The sequence below is a fragment of the Carassius gibelio genome, chromosome A12, assembly GCF_023724105.1.
Source record: "Carassius gibelio isolate Cgi1373 ecotype wild population from Czech Republic chromosome A12, carGib1.2-hapl.c, whole genome shotgun sequence".
Classification (NCBI taxonomy): Eukaryota; Metazoa; Chordata; class Actinopteri; order Cypriniformes; family Cyprinidae; genus Carassius; species Carassius gibelio.
Window position 1 is genome coordinate 12,333,897 of NC_068382.1, and position 15,795 is coordinate 12,349,691.

The 15,795-nt window shown below is 36.5% G+C and overlaps 1 protein-coding gene across 1 annotated transcript in view; it reads left to right on the forward strand.

Annotated features, from left to right (window-relative positions):
• Positions 1-204: 204 nt before the first annotated feature.
• The window catches only part of LOC128025161 (inactive rhomboid protein 1), a 38,712-nt gene continuing 23,121 nt past the window's right edge, over positions 205-15,795 (forward strand). Inside the window, exons 1-2 of the mRNA XM_052611209.1 lie at positions 205-256; positions 379-447. The gene's annotated coding sequence lies outside the window, so the exon portion shown is untranslated. The remainder of the gene's footprint in view (positions 257-378; positions 448-15,795) is intronic.

The following is a 15,795-nucleotide window of genomic DNA, read 5'->3' on the forward strand; positions in this document are numbered from 1 at the left end:
GCACTTGGTGTTTCTTGCCATAAATGACGCACAACAGCGGCTGCTGCATCCTTTTGCGGTTAAACGAGAAGACATCAGTAGTCTTCTGCGACACGCCCATAACTGGCGCTGATTGGTTAGTGACATCTGCACGTCTTTGAAGTCTCCGCCCACTCTGTTTCTTTCAGCGCGTGTGGGCGTATTTTCAGCTTGAAACTGAGCTACAGACTCAGTATCTCGCCACCCTGTGATGGGCTTCAGTGTGGGAAATCACGGGGTGAGCAGCATGATTTTAATCTGCAGCGTTGTCACAAACTTTGGATTTAGGATTTGGCTATGTAAAAACACATGCTTCCGTACTGTTTAGTTATGCATTGACATTATATTTCCTCTGCGAAGAAGGTGCATCACACTAAACGCCGTTTAATGAACAGACCCAGCTGCTAAGATCTGAAATTCCATCAGAAGGTATGACTTTATTTCAATGAGTCTCTTGACGTTTGAAGTTTTAAAGTTGTACCCATGACAACAGAGGAAGCAACTTGTTGTTTGAGAGTAGGATGTGTGTCAACTCACGTGCAGCTAAATTCTTTGTTTTCATAGGGAACAGCATATTGAGCGTGTGGCGTTATGTATATAAAAATAAATGCCACATTAATTTCTGAAATTCTGACTGTGTTTTAAAAACTAGTGAGCTGCCTACCTACCTAGACATAACACCACTTACGTGTGCTGACCCCGAAACGTACTGTGATGGTCAAAAAGTAGTCTAGGTAGGGAGCTCATGAGGTTTTTGTACACAGGCCATTAAATATGTGCTTGTGTTAAACGGTTTTGCAAAGCAATTGGATGAATCTGTAATCTGGCTGCATGATAATCTGCAGTTGGATTAAGTGTATGGAGCGTCACTGCTTTAGCCCCTTAATGGACATGGATTCTCCTCAGTTAAGGGCTTTTCTCCACGTTTTAGAAGAATAGACTACAGAAGAACTTAATGTCAACCAATATGAATAATGTATGTTTTATATTTTTACATGTTTTATATTTTAAACAGTATTTTGTCATCTGTCATGATATGAAAAACAGGAATATTGCCCATAAAGGTGTGACTGGGGCAAGATGTCAAATGTTTTTTTTTTTTTTTTTTATGATAATAATACTAATTAAGTAAGTTGACAAATCAATGGTTTGATATTTTTACATTTGTGCTGTTTCATATTTATTTTTATGGTATGTCAGCAATCCTGTTTTTTTTTTTTCCCCCAGTTATTTTTAGCCGTTGAATTCCTCACCATGAACTATGAATTAACGTAGAACAGAAACTGTCTTCATGTTTATGAAAGTTGGATCAAATTTTTGTGGTTACAGCTGCAGGAATGTGCAAGGTGCACATGCAAAAGTCAATTGAAACATCTGACTTCCCTGAAGCTGATAGTTCTTTCATTTATTTTAGTGTCCACAAATCAAAAGCATACTTCTAAAAATAACATTGGACCAAAAAAAAACAAAAAAAAACAGTGGACTTGGAATGCGTATTCCACATGAATTCATTCTCACTTCTATTTGACTGGCTTACCAGCAGCACTGAGTTTTTAGCCCCTATTAAAGTAGTCATGAAGGTGAAAGTGTAGCCCAGGGACTACAGAAACACTTTGCTAAGCCATTAGGACAGGTGCTAAGTTTCTGGTGAAAAGAACAGGTACAATGTCCTTCCCAGTGGACCGTGGTGAAGTTGCTTGCATTTACATTCAGTGTATCTGACTCTGACAATTAAAACGCCTAACAATTATTCAATAGTGGACACACAGAGACAGCATGCTGCGAGCAGATTTTTTGTGAAAGTGAAAGGCCAGCATTCAGCCATTTGGTGACTACAATGCTCACTGAATCTCATTTAATACATCATAGATTTGAATAAATATGGCCATTTACTATATTGAGCTTGGCCATTTTAGTGTTCTTGTTCGGCAAAAAAAATGCATGTTAATGCATGTTAATGCATGCTTTCCCATGCATGTTAACAGTTTATACATGTCAGTGGCACTTTTGGCTGCTAAAACATCTGGGGATGTTACCATGTGAGGTAAACTCATCTGTTCTGACCCGAGATAAGGCTGTTGTGTGTGCAATAGTAAGATCGCACTTGTGGATTTATCATAAGCTTGGCTGATTTGGGTCCACACACTTTACCTTATCCTAGCATATCTCAATTTGGTAACAGCATTTCACCATCAGTAAACACAGCTATTAACTGTTTCTTGGAATAGGTGTTGTATTATGAAATCACAGCAGACTTTATATAGCTTTGCCCACTTCTTGACAGCATTGACAGAATGGCATCATATACTCTATCTTTCAGAGATTTGGGGTCAGTAAGATTTATTTTTTTTAAGTAATTAATACCTTTATTCAGCAAGGATGCATTATTATGAATGAAAGTGACAGATATATAATGTTATAAGATATTTCCATTTCAAATAAATGCTGTTCTTTTGAAGAAAATAACAAAGAATCAAAAACCAACAAAAGTATAGTTTCAATTAAAATATTAAGATTAAAGGAAGATTAAAACATTATTAGCGATTCATTTATTTTTAAAGACAGATGACAATTAAATTAATACCCCAAATAAAATAAATACTGTGTGGTTTGATATTTCATTTAATGCATTTGCATTCATACATTTTTAGGTGTGCGTGAAGCGTTCAAATACTTTTTTCATGTGTGCAACATAATGTATACGTACAAGTATATTGCAAGTTTTCTTGCAGGATTGCTTTCAGGAAGTATAGACTAGTTCAGACCTATCCCAAACTGTTATACCAAAAAAAAAAAAAAAAAAAAAAAAAAAAAAAAAGAGACAAAAGAGCTGTTAGATCACAGGGAGTGCATTCACGTTCAAATTCCTTTTGAGCAAACCATTCAGTAAATTAGATTATTTCTAAATTATATTATTACCAAATTCAGATTTTTACTTTGTCAGAATGAGACAATTTTCCTGTTAGTCAGCCATGTTCAGATATGATCCGTTCTTTTCTGTGAGGTTACATGAGCACCAGGGTAATGTGTTTAGAAATTAAGAGATGAAAAAAGAGATTGGGGATTTGTTGGATGTTCACCAAAAAGCATTGCCAAGAGAGAATGCCATTCTGACAAAAAATAATTAAAATAAAAGCAAATTAAATGAAAACTGATGATACAGCTCTGGTGGAGAATCAAATTACCATGATTCGTTATATTTTTTATCTTTATTCTTTCATTTTCTGTTTCCTGGCTGCTGATTTTGGAAGAAAGAGCAGACTGTGGCGAGTAAACCCCATGTGTGGATAACCAGCTCTTTCTCTGCTCCTGTGTGTCTCTTTCAATCCTGCTGGTTCTAGCAGAAAACCACAGACCCCATCCAGCCTCTGTCTGTTGTCATGTTATAGTCACTTTTGAAAGAATGTCACATTTGTATTAATTAGTGCATCTCAACACTTTTTTTTGCCATCAATACTTTGTTGCAAGTGTGAATGGTAAAGATGACCAGAAGTTCCTTCAAAAGGATGGATGTTTATGTGTTGTTGAGGCCTGAAATCTCACTTGTAAAAAAAAATTCTTTATTCAACCTCATGTTGTTCCAAACTTTTTTACTCCTGCGAAACACATGAGGAAATGTTTAGTAGGTTGTCTGAGCTGCTTTTTCCATACATTGAAACTGGATGGGAACCAGGGGCTGTCTTAAAAAGCATCATCATAATAGCCCTTAGTCACACTCTTAAGTCGTATTATAGCTTTATGTTATTAAGTTGTTATTCATTGTAACTCTTCAGTCTAATTTGAACTCCTCCTGCAGACTCTTTATTAAAAGTTGAAGGATGGATGCAGTTCCCTCAGAGACATTCACAGTGTCTTTTTCCATGAGCATTTGCGTTTTACCTGAGTGGTTGAACTGGAAATGTCTTTTGGAATTGATCTAGTTTTTCCCTCCATAAATATTGTGGTATTAATATTAACGTTTTTTGAAAGCATCCTTTTGGTGTTACTGCCAATAATAAGAATTCTTTGTAGTACGTAGACTTTGTAGGCTTAACAAATATATTCATAGAAAAATCTAATTTGTCTACTGTTTACTAGCAGTAAATATCCAAAAACATGCAACTGCAATAACACACATAATCATCAAACAGGCTTTTTAGCTCGCTTATGAATGGATACACCAAACTTTAATAAGTTGGGGTCTAATAAATGGAGTCCAGTGTCATTTAAAGCTTTTGACAGCCTGCTGCTTCTTGACTTTCCTGTTCATATAAGGAAGAAATGCTTCAAATTCTTACAGAAATAATCACGTCTTTCTGTTAAAACCCTTGCAAAGTCTTTTGGGCTGAAAGGTTTGGCTTTCATGTGATTTGAGACCTTGTGCGTCTTTATTTGATCTGAACATTTTCATTTTATTGTCTATTTTCTTTTCTAACCCACACGCCATCTGCATACAGTTAACATTTTATTTTCATACAGTGGGATCCAACAGAGGAAGTGTTCATGTCAAATTCACAGCATGAAGATGCCTCATAATGAGCACTATTGTGAAAGCAGCCCCTTCTTAGAGAAAGGCGACAAACCACCCGCAGTTCTCAAATAGCCCCTAATACAACACCATTTGCCCATCTGCAGTGCTACAGATTCTCATTAACATTCCTGTGCTTTCCTTTGAAAAGAAATGGTTTTCACTGTATGGTTAGATGTTTTTATATGAGCACAATTCATGTTCTCAAGTGTAATGCTGAAGCAAGGCTTAGCCTGTTTGTGTTACATGTTGTTACTTGTTAATGGAAGCTGCGATTGAGCAGTGTAAAGGAAAGCAACCGCTTAGTTGTCTATTAATTCAGTGTGCTGGACTCACAGGAACTGAAATGTGAACACAGATGGCATTCTTCGAATTATATCACAAAGACAAGCTCTTGGCAGACAGGAGTCAGTTAATGGAGCGCAGACAGGTTATTTTTAAGAAATGTAGAGAAGACTATTGCACATGGCATTTCTATAGTTTGTTATAGGTCAAAGACATGTCTAAAAATGTTTAAATAAATGCATTTCATACATGGCATGTCATGTGACCTTTCTTTACATAGCGCTTTATACAATACAGACTTTGTCAAAGCAGCTGTACAGTGTCAAACAGGAAAATAGTTAGTTAATAATACAAGAGTTAACAATAACAAAAAAGTCAGTTTTTCAGTTAAAGTCAATTCATTGATAATTCAGTGATGTCATCATTTAGTTCAGCCAATTCAACAATATTGCCCAAACTAAGCAAGCCAAAGGTGACAGTGATGACAGAATGTTCCTTTTTGGGTGGGGTATCCCAACCTCTTCTATGATGAGCATGTTTTTAATTTCAGATTTAAAATGCTTATACTTGAAAATAAAACCTTAAGCAGTTTGGCAGTATACACTGGTTATTAATATTCAAAAAACTTTTGTACGCAAATCAAAATCATGATAAATTAAATTTGTAAAATGTCATGTGTTGCACCTCACCAAACCTTTATGATATAAATTAATCAATAACTCATGATACTTTCAATTTTATATTCAAGCTATTAGTAAGGAAGACATTTTATTTTTTGACTTGATGGTTACATCTCATGACATTTGAAGAGTCACTGGATGAAAACCTTTTATTAAAATAGAACATTTTCTAAACCATTTGAAACCAGCATGAATACAAAGAAGGCTTGGCACATGTTTTCTACATAGATTTTCTCTTTTATTTTTATGGACACTCTTGTTTTTGACCCATAAGTACTTGCAAATTAGTTAAAAAGGGAAATGTATATAAAGAATTACTAGGAATTAGAATTCATTACAATTATTTACCTCAGATTGCAGTAATAACTGTATCAGAATTAATATTACAATCAACTAATCTGTTAATAATAACGTGGCCACAGAAAATAACTTTCTTACAGTAGTGCATTAGAGCATGTAGCTAAAGATCAGATTGTAATAGGAACACTATTCACAAGCGGTGACAGAACCAGAAACTCATGTAAATTGTGCACAACAGTTTTATTAACTAAACAGTAACACATAACTAATCTAGATAAAACAAACATGCAAATCACTCATTCATGTGGAGTGGAAGTGGATGACTGAAATCGTTAGAGAAACCAGAGAATGCAGTTATGGAAAATGAGTCAGTTAACCAACAGTGAAACCATCAGTGCCGTTTCATAATTGGGACTCATTTCATTTCGTTTAGTTAAATGCACTTTACTTGCATTGCCTTAGCCTTGAATGAGTGTCTGGATGCAGTCTCAGATGAAAGTCTTGATGGTCTGGAGGCGTGGTGGTGTATCACACTGCAATCACGTTCTTCCGGGTTTGAAGAGTGATGAACTCCAAAAAGATGTTTGAAGCAGGTCACACCTCAGGATTTCAGTGAGCCAATGAATAATGGTAACTTTGGAGGGAAATTGTATTAACTTTGTCTCTAGTATGGTGTTTTGCATATGAAACTCGATTGGGTGTTCAAGAGAATAATCTTCAGGATTCTTATAATGTGTTGCATAGGTATTAAAATATAATATATCATTTAGATCATGAAAATACACACTCTTAGATACCAAACATGGTATAGTTGAGGTTATATTAACTAGTGATCCATCATAACGCATGCATAAAACAGTATACATTATAAAATACAATATACAAGAACAGTAATGATATACACAATGACCTGAGGATGTGGGTGTTCTAGTGATGTGTCGTTCGTGAACGAATCATTATTTTTGAACTAATCTTTTAGGTGAACGAATCGTTCTCGTTCACGCAATCCACTGACTCATATTTCTCATTCAGTTTCTCATTCAGGAAGTTCCTTCCTCCACAGCAGCGTGGCGCTGTAAGCAGCACAGCTCAGTGAACCGGGTAACAGCCATTTCATCCTGTCAAAGAATTACTCAACCTCGAGCCAATAGCCTTCGAGTATGAGATGTAACAGAGAATGTGATTTGTTGAATGTAGTGAACAAATACGGCCTTCAATTAACGAGTTTCATATGAGTCTTGTTATCGTTCGTGAACAAAATGACAGAACTGGAACACATGTCGTTCTTGAACGAGTTGAATGAACGGATACATGTCGTTCGAAACGAAATGAATGAGAGTAAACTGGGTTAGTTTGCCATTTAGCATGTCAATCTCGCAAAATGCAAAGCGCAGTTACAGGTATTGTGCACAAATGCTTGTTTTGATATTTAGCATACAGAACTCCACGTTTAATCCCCGATTTATGAATGTGAATATATAATATACAAACTGACCAAACAATTAAAATGCTAACTAGGCATGAAAACCTCGTGAATGCGATTATGCACACATTTTAATAAAGCCAGATCAGTTTTTGTAACAAGTGAATGTTCATTGACTTAAGACACAACACATAATACACTCTTTTTTGCCACTTGCTGGCATATTTTGTGTAATATGAAGAAATGATCACTGAACGAATCGTTTTGGTGAACGAACTGAAAATGAGCTAATCTCTTGAAAGAATCATAATTTCCACCACTAGTGTGTTCATTCAAAGAAAGGTTTGTCTAGGTTTGAATTCTCTCAGATAATTACGTAAACAGTCCAATTTTATGGGCATTATGTGTCTTTTCTATGAGTAAAATGAGTGAGAGTTGCTTTGCCTGCATTGCTTTGAGCAATAAAACCAGTGTTATTAGATGATTTGTCTTTGGTTGCCATGGAACCAGAGGTCTGTTTTGCCATTTTGGGTCTATAGACCCTCCTAGTAAGCTTGTTGGTTGGGTGGTGTTAGGGATTATTTGTTGAATATTACAAATAATTATGTGTCTGATTAGTCCACATGCTACAAGTATGAAAGTCGACCAACTATAGTTAGTTTGGCCCTTTTGTGTCCATCTTATGGCTCATTTCCACTGAGCGGTACAGAACAGTACGGTTCAGTACTCTACGATTTGGAATGGGTAACCCTGATCAGGCTTGCGTTTCCATTGCAAATAGTTCCCTTACTTGGTAGGTGTGGTGTATGCCGGAAAGTAGTGATTGACAATGAACCGCGACAATAATCACAACTCTGCCTCTTTTTGTTAAATGACAGTTTTAATGAACAATAAGCAGCATGAGCAATGAGCACCCCATGATTGCCTGGAGCTCCGAAAACAGCATTGCAAATTTTCAAATCGGCGCAATCTTTATAAATAAACTGCATTTTTGACATTTTTTCTGCATTTAAACAATTACATTCTCACCTGAAAAACTCTTTAAACTACATTTTATTACACAATAACTAAATTACGTGGGTTTTTGGGCAATTAAGTTTCACAAGTCCACAAGAACAGACAAGAACGCATATTGAGAAACGACTATTGTCCGTGTGAAAATATGAAAAAAATGTGTGTTTGCGTACTCGGATGTAAATTAGCCCAACACTCATGGACAGCAGAGCAAATGAGTGGAGAAAATGTGTCCACTTTATATCATGCATCAAAAGTGACGGTTCCAGTCAACTAATCAATGTTCCGCGGTGAGATTAGCTCCAACCTTTTGGTACCCTTCACTGTGCTAGGTACCCCAACAGAAGGGTACCAAAAATGTGGGAAACGGGAAATAATTGGAAAATGGAAATAATTGCGTACTGTACTGTACCAAAACCATACTGCTCAGTGGAAACGAGCCATTACTGGTAGAGACTTGGATCCACATGGCTTACAGTATATGTAAATCAGGGACTGGTTTATGCCTGCACACTCTCTCTTACAGGTTTTTGACTGCTGTTTCCTGGCAGTTCCAGGCAAACTACTTTAGCATCAGGTTTTTGTTGTGTGCCATTCATGTGAGAGCCAAGTTTACTCATTTATGACAGTGAGTTTTGGCCTGTTTTAATTCATAGTCTGTTACAGTTGTGTCTACTGTGCCCTTGGAGAAAAACTTAACCCCTTAGATTAACAAAATATTTTGCTGGTTCTGTGAATATGGCTCAAAACTCCCCTACATTTTCAACCATTATTGTGCTGTCACAGCATATTAAGTATAAAATAGTCTGCCAGGCCAGCCACTCTGGTAAAGGTTTGTCTGTTTTTAGAGTCAAGACCTATATTATTCTCAGACAACTTCTGGCAGTTGCAAAGACTGATTCACTTGGGAGTTAAAGCATAATTGAGGGGATTTTCCAGAAGTTATAGAAGTATGGAGCCATTTTCTCCCTCTAAATTAATGACACAGAGCTGCTTTATTAGCACAGATTTGACATTTCCATCAAAAGCCAGCAAGGATTTTTAACAGCTCAAATCAATACAGACAGCCCACACAGCGAGTCCCCTCTAGTGGGAAATGCTCCAGGCGGCCATCACCCTGGAAAGTATTTAAATGGAGATCACATGTTGTTTAGGCATGCACTGCTGAAAGTCCTCTTGGCTGGCGACTGATGCAACGGAGACAAAAAGATGTTTGCTGGCAGGCTGGAAGATGGATCTGATGTCTCCTAGGAGGACCATTCAACACCTCTGCTTCTCCCAGCATGCATTCTGGGGTCAGCACTAGTGCCACTCTGTCAGCACATTGAAATCCAGGGACACTTATTGTGATGTTTCAAAACCGCATCAAGCTGAAGTAAAGCCATTGAGCTTTAATGGACCATTTTGTTAATTTACAGTCTTTAATGAGCCATATGTGTGTTAGTCATTAGCATGGAAAAACAGAGGAGCCCAATTGGCTCTGATTAGATTAGTTTTAATGAGTTTCTGACTGGTTTTGGCTGGATTCAATTTTATAGGTAATCTTACTGGTCCATCAACATAGGGCTTGATGATATGACTCATTTTTTTTTAGGGGTGTATTCATTAATGAATGCCTTAAAAGCCTCTGTAAGATTTATTATTTTAGATGTTTTCAAAATAACTGATTTAATTTGACAAAAAAAAAAACAGTACAACAGTAATATTGAGGAATGTTACTTAAAATAACCTTTTTTTTTTGTATAATATTTTTTAATTGATCTGAATCCTTCAGAAATCATTTAAACATGCTGATTGTATTATTGACCTGCTATGACTGGCTAACAGTTTCGCTTATTAAAATAACAGATGGACGCTGCTGTGACATACTCTACAAACAACATTGGTCATTTGGTTTAAAAACCAGTAACTACTCGGTTACAGACAATGCAATAGTGGTAAAAGCACATTTGCTCACACTTCTGTGATGCGACATTACTGTTGGATCCACTCTAGATGATGCAGAAAGCACTGCATCATCGTTTACTTTCAGTCTCTGAAAAGGCTGCTTCATTCTGTCTTGTTTAAAAATGAATCCATAGTGAAGGAAAGCAATAAAACAAAATCAATATGGAGCTTTTTGCTAATCTTTGCAAATTTTATGGAACTAGTACATTGACCTGTTATATGTCAAAAATATCAAGGGAAATTAAATTTCTCAGTTTATGATTCCCCTTCAATGATTCTTTGATGATTAGAAAGTTCAAAAGAACATCATTGTTCTCATTCCCCATGTGTTCTGTGTGACTTAATTTCTGAATCATGTTGATTGATTATGTTCAAGTGTGTTTTGTCAAATACCCTCATTAAGTTCCCCTTTATAAGTTGCAGTCTGTTCAGTGTTTGGTTGTCTGGTCTTAGGGTTAGGGTTAGGATGTGTGTTTCTGCCAGCCCTTTATAGAGTACCCCATGAGGATTATTAAAGACTTTGTACCATTATCTTTTACGTGCTTCTCTCCCGCACCCCACCGTGGCAATTTATTTAAAATAGAAATAATTTGTAATATTATAAATGAATGTAGTGTCACTTTTGATCAGTTTAAGGGATCATTGCTAAATAAAAGTGTTTTATCAGAAAAAAAAGCTTAATGACCCCAATTTTTAACAGTAGTGTATATTAAATAAAAATAAAATTCATACACACACTAACTTAAATACCTATAATCTATAGGATGAGCATGTTTTTATTCATTCTTACATTAAACTAAATTCAATATTAATTTCAATATTTTTTGTCCTTAAATCATTTCCTGATATTTCTCAGGGAGGAAAAACTATGATATTTTAAGATTATTGTAGTTAAAATGTTTTATTGTACACGCCTGCTTTATTTGGTACACCTGTTTAGTTGCTTTGTTATGCAAATTGCTAATCAGCCAATCACATGGCAGCAACTCAATGCATTTAGGCATCTATATGTGGTGAAGACGACTCACTGAAGTTCAAATCGAGCATCAGAATGGTGAAGAAAGGGGATTTAAGTGACTTTGATGGTTGAGTGGTTGTTGGTGCCAGATGGGATGTCTGAGTATTTCAAAACCTGCTAATCTATTGGGATTTTTACACACAACCAGCTCTAGGGGATTACAGAGAATAGCACGAAAAAGAAAAATATCCAGTGAGCAGCAGTTGTGTGGATAAAATGCCTTGTTGATGTCAGAGGTCAGAGGAGAATGGGCAGACTGGTTAGAGATGACAGAAAGGCAACAGTAACTCAAATAACCACTCGTTACAACCGAGGTATACAGAAGACCACACCGTGTGCCGCTCCTGTCAGCTAAGAACAGGAAACGGAGGCTACAATTCGCACAGGTTCACCAAAATTTAACAATAGAAGATTGTAAAAACGTTACCTGGTTTGAGTCTCTGATTTCTGCTGTGACATTCATATGGTAGGGTCAGAATTTGGTGTAGAGAACTTGAAAGCATATTTTCTTGGCACACTTTGGGCCACTTAGTACCTATTGAGCATTTGTTATTGTGCCACAGCCTACCTGAGTATTGAAGCTGACCATGTCCATCCCTATATGACTACAGTGTACCAATCTTCTGATGGATACTTCCAGCAGGATAAAGCACCATTTCACAAAGCTCAAATTAACTCGGACTGGTTTCTTGAACGTGACAATGAGTTCACTTTACTCAAATTGCCTCCACAGTCACCAGATCTCAACCCAATAGAGCATCTTTGGGATGTGGTGGAACGGGAGATTCTCATCATGGATGTGCAGCTGACAAATCTGCAGCAACTGTGTGATGCTATCATGTCAATATGGACCAAGATTGCTGAAAAATGTTTCCAACACCTTGTTGAATCTATGCCACAATAAATTAAGGCAGCTCTGAAGGCAAAAGGTGGTCTAACCTGGTACTAGCAAGGTGTACCTAATAAAGTGGCCAGTGAGTGTATGCTTAATTGCATAATATTTGTATTATATTCTCCATACAATAATAAGAACTTCATTGACGAGACCTCAGACTCATCATATGATGACAACAACATACGCTGATGACTTTCTGAACAGGTTAACTCTAAAAACAGACTGACCCATCTTGCTGAGGTCAGCTGAGTCACTATAGTGGACTTTATCCAGTCCTAACCTCATTGGCCAACCAAAATAAATGCGATGAAATAGTGCAGAACGGCTCTAGCAGTCTAGTGGAATGTGCAGAATTTCCCAAAATGTGCAGGGAGCGCTCTGCCAGGCAGCATGCCCGGATCAGTGGGATTCATGCCCATCCGCTTGGTTACTAAAGGCACAGGCAAGTTCTTCAGCATCAGCAGTTTACAGATGGGCCGTTAGAGCTGAGGAGCCATCATTCAGTGAGAACAAGTACATGAATGTTTCTTTACCTCTATTTGTTATCATTGGACATGACTTCAGTTATTAAGACTTTCTCGGTTTCAAATATGAATCTGGAGCACTAACTACAGTAAACATCACAGCAGGCTTTCAGTTATTGGAGTTGAATGAATGTGTCTATTTTGTGAAGGTTCCTATTGATGTCGAAAGGATGAAAAACCCAGATCAGATTCCTGTGGCTTCTGTGTGTCTTTGTCGATCTGTCTTTTCTGAGAGGAACTATTGTGTCTACTGTTGCTCATGAACTGAATTAGACTCAGTTGAGCCAGTGTTTTGAACAAGAACAACGTTTTTTATCTTTTGCAGAGAAATGTGTCCCATGAGTCAGTCAGCTATGGGTTATTGAGTTACTGTTACCATTTTGACCACCCAAATTCATAGATTTACGGTAATTATTCAAAGATTTGGTTGAATCAAAGCATAAGTGAAAATTACAGATAGCATCCACAAATTTGGACATAATGAAAGTTTTGTTGACTCTAGAGCACATCTTTGATAGAAGTGTGTATGTGAAAACAGAGGAAAAGCATCCCTGCTCAGGAAGGAAGTGCTCTCCAAATGAGGTCATTCATCACTGGCCGACAACACATGGACATCTGCCTTCCAGTCCTGTCCACTTCTCAGTGTCCCGCTGCAACATCTGGCCAAAATCAAAACATCACCCATGTCCTTTCCAGCACTGAGCACTGTAGGAGGACCTCAGGAAGGAGAACTACAGATTGTGAAGGGGGACAATTTTAATTGCAGCTTTTAATTATACTTCAGAAAATATTCTGAGTTCATAACATGCAAAAAGTGAAAAAGATGAGTCGTTTACAATGGATGTAATTCAGGATAATTGTGAAGCTTTTAATTTATAGAAAGCACTTGAATTCTTCTCTGAAAACCAAAGTTCTCATTTTTGTGGTTGTTTTAAGGTTTATGGCATTATGTTATCATGGGAAACTGGATATAACTTTACACTGAAAAGGCTTTCTCATTTGGGTTCTGGTGTACAATGTTTATTATTTCTAATCACATTCTACTCAGTTTTTTTCCCCCTAAGATTTCATGGTTTGTTTTATTTTTGTTAAAAGCATCTAACAGCGCGTTGTAAATTGTAAATCCAATATAAAACCTCTCATTTGTGGCTAGTTAAGGTGGATTGCGGGTGGCATATGAGTAAGATGCAAGGTTCTATGCTGAATCACCGCATGCTGAACTGTTTAGTTCATTTGAGTCTCAGATAATTAAAGATTTTTGAGGACGCTGTTGTGTGCTTTTGATCTTATGTATGTTTCTATACACCACAGTTCTGTGGAAGAATTGGTTCATGATGTATTTTGTTGTAATAACAAACTTTACAAACACAACAGCCAACTCATGTGGTCTCCTTACATCACTTGCTCTGTATATGAGGAAAAACGGCACACTTTTGATGATTAAGTTGTTCTAAAGTGGTTCCTAAGTTTGAGTATCAACTATCACATCTGTGCGTATGAGTCATTAAGAGAGGGAAAATATGCCCTTTATTGTAAGTATCACCATAGTAATTCATTGTTTACATAATTTCTTTCTGATAGTTATTAATATTAATATTATTATTATATATGATTAATATTGTATGTTTGCTGGGATAAGTGTATCAGGTCAGATTCATGCTAGAGCTAGAATCTCATATAAAGACTTTCAGCTCAAAGCTGTTCGCAACTGCAATTAACAAGACGTTAATTGCAGTTGCGAACAGCTTTGAGCTGAAAGTCTTTATATGGTACTAGCAATTAGGTTTCTGTATTCAGGAAGGAGAACTACAGATTGTGAAGGGGGACAATTTTAATTGCAGCTTTTAATTATACTTCAGAAAATATTCTGAGTTCATAACATGCAAAAAGTGAAAAAGATGAGTCGTTTACAATGGATGTAATTCAGGATAATTGTGAAGCTTTTAATTTATAGAAAGCACTTGAATTCTTCTCTGAAAACCAAAGTTCTCATTTTTGTGGTTGTTTTAAGGTTTATGGCATTATGTTATCATGGGAAACTGGATATAACTTTACACTGAAAAGGCTTTCTCATTTGGGTTCTGGTGTACAATGTTTATTATTTCTAATCACATTCTACTCAGTTTTTTTCCCCCTAAGATTTCATGGTTTGTTTTATTTTTGTTAAAAGCATCTAACAGCGCGTTGTAAATTGTAAATCCAATATAAAACCTCTCATTTGTGGCTAGTTAAGGTGGATTGCGGGTGGCATATGAGTAAGATGCAAGGTTCTATGCTGAATCACCGCATGCTGAACTGTTTAGTTCATTTGAGTCTCAGATAATTAAAGATTTTTGAGGACGCTGTTGTGTGCTTTTGATCTTATGTATGTTTCTATACACCACAGTTCTGTGGAAGAATTGGTTCATGATGTATTTTGTTGTAATAACAAACTTTACAAACACAACAGCCAACTCATGTGGTCTCCTTACATCACTTGCTCTGTATATGAGGAAAAACGGCACACTTTTGATGATTAAGTTGTTCTAAAGTGGTTCCTAAGTTTGAGTATCAACTATCACATCTGTGCGTATGAGTCATTAAGAGAGGGAAAATATGCCCTTTATTGTAAGTATCACCATAGTAATTCATTGTTTACATAATTTCTTTCTGATAGTTATTAATATTAATATTATTATTATATATGATTAATATTGTATGTTTGCTGGGATAAGTGTATCAGGTCAGATTCATGCTAGAGCTAGAATCTCATATAAAGACTTTCAGCTCAAAGCTGTTCGCAACTGCAATTAACAAGACGTTAATTGCAGTTGCGAACAGCTTTGAGCTGAAAGTCTTTATATGGTACTAGCAATTAGGTTTCTGTATTCAAGTGGATTTCTGGGAAATCTTGGTTCCTCTGATGTCCTGTTGTTGTGGTGGTTTTCAGTCAGTCGCTGTGGTTTTATCAGCTGTTTAGAATGATTTCAGAGCAAACGGCTACCATTTCTTGTTATAAGAGAAAATACAGTATAAATTGTATGAATAAAGAGCTGGTATTTAAAGGTAAAATCATCTGTTACCTAAAATAATAATTTGCCAATTGTCACATACTTTGCTGTAGTCTGTGCTTCAAATACAAAATAACGTCTAGAGAAATACAGCGCATTTATGTGTAAGTATAAAGGAAAGCTTATATGTCATT